This window comes from Lithobates pipiens, unplaced genomic scaffold (assembly GCF_037356315.1).
Source record: "Lithobates pipiens isolate NorthernLeopardFrog02 unplaced genomic scaffold, aLitPip1_a1.2 Scaffold_16, whole genome shotgun sequence".
Classification (NCBI taxonomy): domain Eukaryota; kingdom Metazoa; phylum Chordata; class Amphibia; order Anura; family Ranidae; genus Lithobates; species Lithobates pipiens.
Window position 1 is genome coordinate 165,251,814 of NW_027507748.1, and position 13,716 is coordinate 165,265,529.

The 13,716-nt window shown below is 43.7% G+C and overlaps 1 protein-coding gene across 1 annotated transcript in view; it reads left to right on the forward strand.

Annotated features, from left to right (window-relative positions):
- The window catches only part of MAP3K15 (mitogen-activated protein kinase kinase kinase 15), a 287,980-nt gene that overhangs the window by 262,580 nt on the left and 11,684 nt on the right, over positions 1–13,716 (forward strand). The window lies entirely within an intron of this gene.

Sequence of the window (13,716 nt, forward strand, 5' to 3'; positions counted from 1 at the left end):
GATATAGTTCACAAAAAACACCCTTAATGGTAGTGAATACTCAAATGAATGTGAATAATGAAAAGAAAATACCAACTATACCTAAAGATGAAATCGTATTAGGTATCAAATAGCAAATAAATATTATCAATAAAGACACCTTAAATAATATGAATTATCATAATGTGATGTGGACCTGCAAAAAAAACAAAAAAAAAACAATATAACATCCAATAGCCCGTTACCTTAAAACGTTAATGAAACATTGATATGAAAATTGATTATGAACATAACATAGAATATTGGAATGTTCATAAAGTCCATATAAAGTCTCTATTTGCAAAGTATTCCACGGTGAAATAGTGACAGCATATATATCCAAAACGAACGTGACTCGTGCACAGCCTCCACAAAAGATATATTACTGCCGCTTACCGAAGATGAATGGTTCCTTATTATAGAGAACCATGCAGAGCAGATGACTGATTCCCCCAGTCCAGGGTTTTCACGAATGGATGTGAAGAAACTCCGGAACCCGGTTTACATAAAAAGTAATAAGACTCACAATAGTGTAAAACCACGTCCTATAGTGACGAAACGCGTAGGGAGGAGGAGCGACGTCCTGACGCCACCATCTCGTGTTGTTTGTTTACGGTAGTATTGGGCGCGAATCGAGACCGGCCGGCTCAGATTTGCTTAACGATCGTTTTAATCTTCATTTCTGTAAGTGCGCATTTGTCTCTTACGTTCGATTAAAAATTTATTTGGGTTTCACACTATTGTGAGTCTTATTACTTTTTATGTAAACCTGTGAGCGGGAGTGTATTGAGAGGCGAACGGGTTCCGGAGTTTCTTCACATCCATTCGTGAAAACCCTGGACTGGGGAAATCAGTCATCTGCTCTGCATGGTTCTCTATAATAAGGAACCATTCATCTTCGGTAAGCGGCAGTAATATCTTTGGTGGAGGCTGTGCACGAGTCACGTTCGTTTTGGATATATATGGATATATATGCTGTCACTATTTCACCGTGGAATACTTTGCAAATAGAGACTTTATATGGACTTTATGAACATTCCAATATTCTATGTTATGTTCATAATCAATTTTCATATCAATGTTTCATTAACGTTTTAAGGTAACGGGCTATTGGATGTTATATTGTGTTTTTTTTTGTTTTTGCAGGTCCACATCACATTATGATAATTCATATTATTTAACCACTTGCCGACCGCCTCACGCCGATGTACGTCGGCAGAATGGCACAGGCAGGCATAATCACATACATGTACGTGATTTGCCTCCCGCGGGTCGGGGGCCCGATCGGGCCCCCGCCCGGTGCCTGCGGCGGTCGGTTTTCGTTCGGGAGCGATCCCGGACGAGGGGACGGCCATTCATTCATGGCCACCCCCTCGCGATCGCTCCCGACGAATGGAAATCCCCGGTGACATCACTTCCTCTCCTGTAATGTAAACACAGGAGAGGAAGTGATGTATTCTCTCCTCCGTGTCGGTATTTTTCGTTCCGACACGGAGGAGAGCGGATCAGTGAGTTGCACCAACACATCCCACACACAGTAGAACATGCCAGGCACACTCACACCCCCCCTTTACCCCCCGATCACCCCCCCAATTACCCCTGCCCCCCAGTCACAGTGACACCAATGTCATTTTTTTTTTTTTTTTTTTGCATTGGTGTCATTTGTGACTGTAATAACTGTTAGGGCAGTTAGGGTTAGCCCCCTTTAGTTCTAATGTACCCCCCTAACCCCCCCAATAAAGGTTTAACCCCGTGATCACCCCCCGTCGCCAGTGTCACTAAGGCTGGGTTCACATTGCAGCGGTTTATGAGAACGAATGTGATTCGCACCGCACTGCAGTGCAAATCACATCCGATCTCTGTGCGATTCGAGTTCAGCCATTCGCCGCACCCGCCGCACCCGCCACACCCGCCGCACCCGCCGCAAATTCGCACGGGACCCTTTTTTTGGCCCGCAGCAGAATCGGATCGCATGGGTGTTCACACCATGCGATCCGAGTTTGCAGATCGCACTGCGATATGCGAACTGATCTGGGGGTGTCAGTAACATTTCACTGACACTCCCAGCAGTTCGCATAGGGCAGTGTGAACTGCCGCCGGGAGGCATGCGATGCGGGAACCCGCCGCGGATTCGCGGCGTTTCCGCATCGCTCCAGTGTGAACCCAGCCTAATAAGCGATCATTTTTCTGATCGCCGTATTAGTGTCACAGGTGACGCTAGTTAGGCAGGTAGGTATTTAGGTTCGCCGCAGCTTTTTATAGCGCTAGGGACCCCCATATACTACCGCATAAAGCCCCCTGATTGCCCCCTAGTTAACCCTTTCACCAGTGATCACCATATAACTGTTACAGGTGACGCTGGTTGGTTAGTTATTTTTTTATAGTTTCAGGGCACCCGCCATTTATTACCTAATAAAGGTTTAACCCCCTGATCACCCGGCAGGTGTCATTTGTGACTAATAACTGTTAGGGCAGTTAGGGTTAGCCCCCTTTAGTTCTAAGGTACCCCCCTAACCCCCCCAATAAAGGTTTAACCCCGTGATCACCCCCCGTCGCCAGTGTCACTAAGGCTGGGTTCACATTGCAGCGGTTTATGAGAACGGATGTGATTCGCACCGCACTGCAGTGCAAATCACATCCGATCTCTGTGCGATTCGAGTTCAGCTATACAGATAGTATGGCTGAATTCGTGTCGCACCCGCCGCACCCGCCGCAAACTCGCACGGGACCCTTTTTTTGGTCCGCAGCAGAATCGGATCGCATGGGTGTTCACACCATGCGATCCAAGTTTGCAGATCGCACTGCGATATGCGAACTGATCTGGGGGTGTCATTAACATTTCACTGACACTCCCAGCAGTTCGCATAGGGCAGTGTGAACTGCCGCCGGGAGGCATGCGATGCGGGAACCCGCCGCGCATTCGTGGCGTTCCCGCATCGCTCCAGTGTGAACCCAGCCTAATAAGCGATCGTTTTTCTGATCGCTGTATTAGTGTCACAGGTGACGCTAGTTAGGCAGGTAGGTATTTAGGTTCGCCGCAGCTTTTTATAGCGCCAGGGACCCCCATATACTACCGCATAAAGCCCCCTGATTGCCCCCTAGTTAACCCTTTCACCAGTGATCACCATATAACTGTTACAGGTGACGCTGGTTGGTTAGTTATTTTTTTATAGTTTCAGGGCACCCGCCATTTATTACCTAGTCTCACTAGTGTACCCCTAAATTTAGGGGTGTCTACTTTCTAAAATGGGGTCATTTGGGGGGGGGGGTTTGTGCCATCTTGGCATTTTATGGCCTTCAAAACTGTAACGCCCTTAGAAAGCCTGAAGGCGGTGCTTGGTTTTTGGGGCCCCGTACGCGGCTAGGCTCCCAAAAAGTCCCACATATGTGGTATCCCCGTACTCAGGAGAAGCAGCAGAATTTATTTTGGGGTGTCATTTCACATATGCCCATGGCATGCGTGAGCAATATATCATTTAGTGACAACTTTGTGAAAAAAAAAAAAAGTTTGTAATTTTCCCGCAACTTGTGGCAAAATATAAAATATTCCATGGACTCAACATGCCTCTCAGCAAATAGCTTGGGGTGTCTACTTTCTAAAATGGGGTCATTTGTGGGGGTTTTGTGCCATCTTGGCATTTTATGGCCTTCAAAACTGTAATAGGTAGTGAGAAGTGAACTCAAAAAATTACGCCCTTAGAAAGCCTGAAGGCGGTGCTTGGTTTTCGGGGCCCCGTACGCGGCTAGGCTCCCAAAAAGTCCCACATATGTGGTATCCCCGTACTCAGGAGAAGCAGCAGAATTTATTTTGGGGTGTCATTTCACATATGCCCATGGCATGCATGAGCAATATATCATTTAGTGACAACTTTGTGAAAAAAAAAAAAAAAAAAAAAAGTTTGTAATTTTCCCGCAACTTGTGGCAAAATATAAAATATTCCATGGACTCAACATGCCTCTCAGCAAATAGCTTGGGGTGTCTACTTTCTAAAATGGGGTCATTTGTGGGGGTTTTGTGCCATCTTGGCATTTTATGGCCTTCAAAACTGTAATAGGTAGTGAGAAGTGAACTCAAAAAATTACGCCCTTAGAAAGCCTGAAGGCGGTGCTTGGTTTTCGGGGCCCCGTACGCGGCTAGGCTCCCAAAAAGTCCCACATATGTGGTATCCCCGTACTCAGGAGAAGCAGCAGAATTTATTTTGGGGTGTCATTTCACATATGCCCATGGCATGCATGAGCAATATATCATTTAGTGACAACTTTGTGAAAAAAAAAAAAAAAAAAAAAAAGTTTGTAATTTTCCCGCAACTTGTGGCAAAATATAAAATATTCCATGGACTCAACATGCCTCTCAGCAAATAGCTTGGGGTGTCTACTTTCTAAAATGGGGTCATTTGTGGGGGTTTTGTGCCATCTTGGCATTTTATGGCCTTCAAAACTGTAATAGGTAGTGAGGCGTGAAATCAAAAATTTACGCCCTTAGAAAGCCTGAAGGCGGTGCTTGGTTTTCGGGGCCCTGTACGCGGCTAGGCTCCCAAAAAGTCCCACATATGTGGTATCCCCGTACTCAGGAGAAGCAGCAGAATTTATTTTGGGGTGTCATTTCACATACGCCCATAGCATGTGTGAGCAATATATCATTTAGTGACAACTTTGTGTAAAAAAAAAAAAAAATTTTTTTTTTGTCATTATTCAATCGCTTGAGGCAAAAAAATAAAATATTCAATGGGCTCAACATGCCTCTTATCAATTTCCTTAGGGGGTCTACTTTCCAAAATGGGGTCATTTGGGGGGGTTTTGTACTGCCCTGTCATTTTAGCACCTCAAGAAATGAGATAGGCAGTCGTAAACTAAAAGCTGCGTAAATTCCAGAAAACGTACCTTAGTTTGTAGATGTGACAACTTTTGCGCAAACCAATAAATATACAATTATTGACTTTTTTTTTACCAAAGACATGTGGCTGAATACATTTTGGCCTAAATGTATGACTAAAATTGAGTTTATTGGATTTTTCTAATAACAAAAAGTAGAAAATATCATTTTTTTTCAAAATTTGCGGTCTTTTTACGTTTATATCGCAAAAAATAAAAATCGCAGAGGCAATCAAATACCATCAAAAGAAAGCTCTATTTGTGGGAAGAAAAGGACGCAAATTTTGTTTGGGTACAACATTGCATGACCGCGCAATTACCAGTTAAAGCAGCGCAGTGCCAAATTGTAAAAAGACCTCTGGTCATTTACCAGCAAAATGGTCCGGTCTGAAAGTGGTTAACCACTTTCAGACCGGACCATTTTGCTGGTAAATGACCAGAGGTCTTTTTACACTTTGGCACTGCGCTGCTTTAACTGGTAATTGCGCGGTCATGCAATGTTGTACCCAAACAAAATTTGCGTCCTTTTCTTCCCACAAATAGAGCTTTCTTTTGATGGTATTTGATTGCCTCTGCGATTTTTATTTTTTGCGATATAAACGTAAAAAGACCGCAAATTTTGAAAAAAAATGATATTTTCTACTTTTTGTTATTAGAAAAATCCAATAAACTCAATTTTAGTCATACATTTAGGCCAAAATGTATTCAGCCACATGTCTTTGGTAAAAAAAAAGTCAATAATTGTATATTTATTGGTTTGCGCAAAAGTTGTCACATCTACAAACTAAGGTACGTTTTCTGGAATTTACGCAGCTTTTAGTTTACGACTGCCTATCTCATTTCTTGAGGTGCTAAAATGGCAGGGCAGTACAAAACCCCCCCAAATGACCCCATTTTGGAAAGTAGACCCCCTAAGGAAATTGATAAGAGGCATGTTGAGCCCATTGAATATTTTATTTTTTTGCCTCAAGCGATTGAATAATGACAAAAAAAAAAATTTTTTTTTTTTTTTACACAAAGTTGTCACTAAATGATATATTGCTCACACATGCTATGGGCGTATGTGAAATGACACCCCAAAATAAATTCTGCTGCTTCTCCTGAGTATGGGGATACCACATATGTGGGACTTTTTGGGAGCCTAGCCGCGTACGGGGCCCCGAAAACCAAGCACCGCCTTCAGGCTTTCTAAGGGCGTAAATTTTTGAGTTCACTTCTCACTACCTATTACAGTTTTGAAGGCCATAAAATGCCAAGATGGCACAAAACCCCCACAAATGACCCCATTTTAGAAAGTAGACACCCCAAGCTATTTGCTGAGAGGCATGTTGAGTTCATGGAATATTTTATATTTTGCCACAAGTTGCGGGAAAATTACAAACTTTTTTTTTTTTTTTTTTTTTTTAACAAAGTTGTCACTAAATGATATATTGCTCATGCATGCCATGGGCATATGTGAAATGACACCCCAAAATAAATTCTGCTGCTTCTCCTGAGTACGGGGATACCACATATGTGGGACTTTTTGGGAGCCTAGCCGCGTACGGGGCCCCGAAAACCAAGCACCGCCTTCAGGCTTTCTAAGGGCGTAATTTTTTGATTTCACTCCTCACTACCTATTACAGTTTTGAAGGCCATAAAATGCCAAGATGGCACAAAACCCCCACAAATGACCCCATTTTAGAAAGTAGACACCCCAAGCTATTTGCTGAGAGGCATGTTGAGTCCATGGAATATTTTATATTTTGCCACAAGTTGCGGGAAAATTACAAACTTTTTTTTTTTTTTTTTTTTTTTCACAAAGTTGTCACTAAATGATATATTGCTCACGCATGCCATGGGCATATGTGAAATGACACCCCAAAATAAATTCTGCTGCTTCTCCTGAGTATGGGGATACCACATATGTGGGACTTTTTGGGAGCCTAGCCGCGTACGGGGCCCCGAAAACCAAGCACCGCCTTCAGGCTTTCTAAGGGCGTTACAGTTTTGAAGGCCATAAAATGCCAAGATGGCACAAACCCCCCCCAAATGACCCCATTTTGGAAAGTAGACACCCCTAAATTTAGGGGTACACTAGTGAGACTAGGTAATAAATGGCGGGTGCCCTGAAACTATAAAAAAATAACTAACCAACCAGCGTCACCTGTAACAGTTATATGGTGATCACTGGTGAAAGGGTTAACTAGGGGGCAATTAGGGGGCTTTATGCGGTAGTATATGGGGGTCCCTGGCGCTATAAAAAGCTGCAGCGAACCTAAATACCTACCTGCCTAACTAGCGTCACCTGTGACACTAATACGGCGATCAGAAAAACGATCGCTTATTAGGCTGGGTTCACACTGGAGCGATGCGGGAACGCCACGAATGCGCGGCGGGTTCCCGCATCGCATGCCTCCCGGCGGCAGTTCACACTGCCCTATGCGAACTGCTGGGAGTGTCAGTGAAATGTTACTGACACCCCCAGATCAGTTCGCATATCGCAGTGCGATCTGCAAACTCGGATCGCATGGTGTGAACACCCATGCGATCCGATTCTGCTGCGGGCCAAAAAAAGGGTCCCGTGCGAATTTGCGGCGGGTGCGGCGGGTGCGGCGAATGGCTGAACTCGAATCGCACAGAGATCGGATGTGATTTGCACTGCAGTGCGGTGCGAATCACATCCGTTCTCATAAACCGCTGCAATGTGAACCCAGCCTTAGTGACACTGGCGACGGGGGGTGATCACGGGGTTAAACCTTTATTGGGGGGGTTAGGGGGGTACCTTAGAACTAAAGGGGGCTAACCCTAACTGCCCTAACAGTTATTAGTCACAAATGACACCCGCCGGGTGATCAGGGGGTTAAACCTTTATTAGGTAATAAATGGCGGGTGCCCTGAAACTATAAAAAAATAACTAACCAACCAGCGTCACCTGTAACAGTTATATGGTGATCACTGGTGAAAGGGTTAACTAGGGGGCAATCAGGGGGCTTTATGCGGTAGTATATGGGGGTCCCTGGCGCTATAAAAAGCTGCGGCGAACCTAAATACCTACCTGCCTAACTAGCGTCACCTGTGACACTAATACGGCGATCAGAAAAATGATCGCTTATTAGGCTGGGTTCACACTGGAGCGATGCGGAAACGCCGCGAATCCGCGGCGGGTTCCCGCATCGCATGCCTCCCGGCGGCAGTTCACACTGCCCTATGCGAACTGCTGGGAGTGTCAGTGAAATGTTACTGACACCCCCAGATCAGTTCGCATATCGCAGTGCGATCTGCAAACTCGGATCGCATGGTGTGAACACCCATGCGATCCGATTCTGCTGCGGGCCAAAAAAAGGGTCCCGTGCGAATTTGCGGCGGGTGCGGCGGGTGTGGCGGGTGCGGCGGGTGCGGCGAATGGCTGAACTCGAATCGCACAGAGATCGGATGTGATTTGCACTGCAGTGCGGTGCGAATCACATTCGTTCTCATAAACCGCTGCAATGTGAACCCAGCCTTAGTGACACTGGCGACGGGGGGTGATCACGGGGTTAAACCTTTATTGGGGGGGTTAGGGGGGTACATTAGAACTAAAGGGGGCTAACTCTAACTGCCCTAACAGTTATTACAGTCACAAATGACACCAATGCAAAAAAAAAAAAAAAAAAAAAAAAAATGACATTGGTGTCACTGTGACTGGGGGGCAGGGGTAATTGGGGGGGTGATCGGGGGGTAAAGGGGGGGTGTGAGTGTGCCTGGCATGTTCTACTGTGTGTGTGAGTGTTGGTGCAACTTACTGATCCGCTCTCCTCCGTGTCGGAACGAAAAATACCGACACGGAGGAGAGAATACATCACTTCCTCTCCTGTGTTTACATTACAGGAGAGGAAGTGATGTCACCGGGGATTTCTATTCGTCGGGAGCGATCGCGAGGGGGTGGCCATGAATGAATGGCCGTCCCCTCGTCCGGGATCGCTCCCGTACGAATACCGACCGCCGCAGGCACCGGGCGGGGGCCCGATCGGGCCCCCGACCCGCGGGAGGCAAGGGACGTACATGTATGTCCTTATGCCTGCCCGTGCCATTGTACCGACGTACATCGGCGTGCGGCGGTCGGCAACTGGTTAAGGTGTCTTTATTGATAATATTTATTTGCTATTTGATACCTAATACGATTTCATCTTTAGGTATAGTTGGTATTTTCTTTTCATTATTCACATTCATTTGAGTATTCACTACCATTAAGGGTGTTTTTTGTGAACTATATCAAGGTATATGTGCTGTCTTCACTGATTTGGCATTTTCTATCTTCATATGATAGTCCAAATTTCCTTGCATTTTAAACTTTTCCGCATAGGATAGACAAATTATTAAGTCAAAGTTTTTGTGAGCTTTTTCACGTAGGTGTATTTTCTGTTTAGTAATTTTTTGTAGCGCAACCCACTATATTTACAGGCATACCCCACGTTTATGTACACAATGGGGTTTATTTACTAAAGCTAGAAAGTGTGAAATCAGGCTCATTGCTGCATAGAAACCAATGAGCTTCCAGGTTTTATTACCAAAGCTTAATTGAACAAGCTGGGCTTAAAAGCTTATTGGATTTTATGCAGAAGTGAGCCTGATTTTGCACTTTTCAGCTTGCGTAAATAAATCCCATTGTGTACTTAAAAGTGGGGTATGCCTGTACTTGTTTTAAACTTTTTTTATTACATTTCTTCAGTTACTTCCTGGTTTCCAGGCCTAGGCAAATTATGTCATACATCCCAGTCTTCAGGATAAGAGGAGGGGGAGGAGCTTTCTCAGCTAAGCGCACCCTCCTGCCTGCGGACCTGAGATAAGGGCAGATGGATTCCAGGAAGTAAAGGATCTTCTGTCCTTACTGAGCATGGCTGCAGCTAGAAATGCTAAGGGGGTGTATTTCAAAGTGATTTCTCAGCAAAAACAATTGTGGAGACATGGATGGATGGGCGAGTTTACTTACTGAATATTAAAAATGAATGAAATTGCGTGTTTGGTTTGTTGTGAACAGATACATTTGCAGTCCCACTTTAAATTGTTCTTTGCACATTCGACAAATACAGATGTTTTATACAAATTAAAAATGGTGTTGCTCTCTAAGCCCTGCACAACTTCTCCCACCACTGGATGGGTGCTTAATCTGCTAAGGGCTCATTCTGTCTCACACACACAATAACTACATTGTGTACTGAAGAAATATTTTATTTGTTGGACTTATTGGAGTGCATCCATTTCAATTTAAGGTGATCTTTCAGATTTAGGAAAATAATGACAGGCATGCAGCAAAAAAGCACAATCATAGTTGTCTGCAAGGGCTGAATATGGCCAATAAAACTGCATTTGCTTGTCCATTTAATACTTGACCTAAACAGAAAGAATAGTGATACTAAATGTCATTATAAAGGTTTAAACATTTCCATTTCCATTAGAGCAGATTGAAGATGGTGTATTTACCCGTATCTACATGGTTCTTTACTTAGAATTTGTTCAGAGGTAGAATTCCCTGCTCACTGAGCATGGACATTCACCAAAAGGATTAAACAAGTTATATACAGTATCTCGCACCCCTCACATTTTTGTAAATATTTTATTATATCTTTTCATGTAACAACACTGAAGAAATTACACTTTGCTACAATGTAAAGTAGTCAGTGTACAGCTTGTATAACAGTGTAAATTTGTTGTCCCCTCAAAATAACTCAACACACAACCATTAATGGCTAAATCACTGGCAACAAAAGTGAGTACACCCCTAAGTGAAAATGTTCCAATTTAGCCCAAAGTGTCAAAATTTTGTGTGGCCACCATTATTTTCCAGCACTGCCTTAACCCTCTTAAGGATGGAGTTCACCGGAGCTTTACAGGTTGCCACTGGAGTTCTCTTCCACTCCTCCATGATGACATCACGGAGCTGGTGTATGTTAGAGACCTTGCGCTCCTCCACCTTCCATTTTAGGATGCCCCACAGATGCTCAATAGAGTATATGTCTATTGACAATCTTGGCCAGTCCATCACTTTTACCCTCAGCTTTTTTAGCAAGGCAACGGTCATCTTGGAGGTGTGTTTGGGGTCGTTATCATGTTGAAATACTGCCCTGTGACAACACTGAAGAAATAACACTTTGCTACAATGTAAAGTAGTGAGTGTACAGCTTGTATAACTGTGTAAATTTGCAGTCTCCTTAAAATAACTCAACACACAGCCATTAATGTCTAAACCGCTCTTAACAAAAGTGAGTACACCCCTAAGTGAAATTGTCCAAACTGGGCCCAATTAGCCATTTCCCCTCCCCGCTGTCATGTGACTCATTAGTGTTACAAGGTCTCAGGTGTGTTAAATTTGGTGTTATCGCTCTCATTCTCTCATACTGGTCACTGGAAGTTCAACATGGCACCTCATGGCAAAGAACTCTCTGAGGATCTGGAAAAAAACAATTGTTGCTCTACCTAAAGATGGTCTAGGCTATAATAAAATTGCAAGGACCCTGAAACTGAGCTGCAGCATGGTGGCCAAGACCATACAGCGGTTTAACAGGCCAGGTTCCACTCAGAACAGGCCTCTCCTTGGTCAACCATAGAAGTTGTGTGCAAGTGCCCAGCATCATATACAGAGGTTGTCTTTGGGAAATAAACCTATGAATGCTGCCAGCATTGCTGCAGAGGTTGAAGGGGTGAGAGGTCAGCCTGTCAGTGCTCAGACCATACACTGCACACTGCATAAAATTGCTCTGCATGGCTGTTATCCCAGAAGGGGATGCAGAAAGATGATGCAGAAGAAAGCCTGCAAACAGTTTGCTGAAGACAAGCCGACTAAGGACATAGATTACTGGAACCATGTCCTGTGGTCTGATGAGATCAAGATAAACGTATTTGGTTTAGATGGTGTCAAGCATGTGTGGTGGCAACCAGGTGAGGAGTGCAAAGACAAGTGTCTTGCCTACAGTCAAGCATGTTGGTAGGAGTGTCATGATCTGGGGCTACGTGAGTGGAGGAGTGGAAGAGGATTCCAGTAGCAACCTGTGAAGCTCTGATGAACTCCATGCTCAAGAGGGTTAAGGCAGTGCTGGAAAATAATGGTGGCCACACAAAAAATGTACACTTTGGGCCCAATTTGGACATTTTCACTTAGTGTTGATTTATTTTGAGAAGACAGCTAATTGACATTGTTTTACAAGCTGTACACTCACTACTTTACATTGTAGCAAAATGTAATTTCTTCAGTGCTGTCACATGAAAAGATATAATAAAATATTTACAAAAATGTGAGGGGCCTACTCACTTTTGTGAGATACTGTATATATAGATTAACATTGGTATGATTTAGGCTGGGTTCACACTTGTATTTCATGACAGTCTTACAATCGTGGATCCGACTTTGCCCTGTGACTTGAATTCTGACTTCCATCCGACTTCAATGATTGGGATCCGACTTTGATCCCGACAATACTAAGCCCTTTGTGTCTGGTATGAATCTTGAGGGGAAACGTCACGCCAAAATGAAAACAAAAAACGGCATAGAGTTCCCCCTCCAAGACCATACCTTAAAATCCATACCAAACCGAAGGGCCTGGTATGGTCTTGGAGGGAGAACTCTATGCCTTTTTTTTTAATTTTGGCATGGGGTTTCCCTTCTAGATACTCGGAGCACAATTCGCATGCCAAAGTCGGATCAGTTAAGACGATGATCTGACTTTGATCCGACTTCAATAATATTCAATGGGCTGAAGTAGGATCAAAATCAGACCAAAGTAGTGCAGGATCCTTTTTCAAAGTCGGACCAGTTAAGATGGCTCTCATAGGGAACAGCTGATTTATACACGTCATGCAAAATGTTCTCCAATGTCGGAGTGTTTGTTGTACCAGTGTGCACCCAGCCTAAAGGGTAAGTCCATCTGCTGACTGATATGCACACTAGGCTCATCAGTGGTTTAGATGTGATGACACATGCAAAGCAAAGAAACAGTTTTGCTTTAATGCCCAGTCCCCCAGCAGTTTATGCTCACCATTCCTTACATTAACAGAACTGCCATCTCATATGTAAAGATCAGTTAAGGTACATTTTAACACATAAGGTCTTGAGTTCCAATCCCTTTCCCTTAAAGTGAACCCATGTACGCTAATGTATTACCATATTCTAAACTTGCAGCAACATCACTTTAAAAAAAACCTCATTTGTCACTGTAGAAATTGGGATTGTGGAGAAATTAATTTTCAATTTTCATAACAGAAGCGCTGTAATATTATTATTCTTTTCTGTAAGAACAAATCTTGGCAGCCTGCCAGACCTCTAATGTGAACATCCCATAGGTGTTTCTAAGCTGTTAGCAAAAAACCTGAAAACTTACATTCTTTTGTTGTGATCTTTGAGGATCTTCAAAGGAATGAATTACTAGTACATACAGCCAAAAGGTAAATAAAGGCTTGTTTTAAAGCTCCTTTACAGCTTGTTAAGAATATGAAAATAGGTTAATATTGGCCATATTTTTGGCAGAGGTGTATTTCAAAGCAAACCTTTGCTTTGCCCATGCAGAACAGTTCCATTTAATACTCACCTCGCCATCATCTCACATTCCCTTTGCTTCAACCACTGGGAGTAAAGAAACTAACTGGTACTTCAGGGTATGGAAGAGAATAATACTCACTTCACTTCTTTTCCTGTGATGGTTGGTACTTAGTGACTGGACCAGCACTGTCATGTAGTTGCAGGAAGAGAGTCTGCAGTAATCTCCAACTAGAGCAGGAGTGTCAAACTCAATTCTATCACTGGTCGCATCAGCATTATGGTTGCGTTCAAAGGGTTGGTTGTATCAGTAAGACTAAATAAATCTCTTGAGGGCT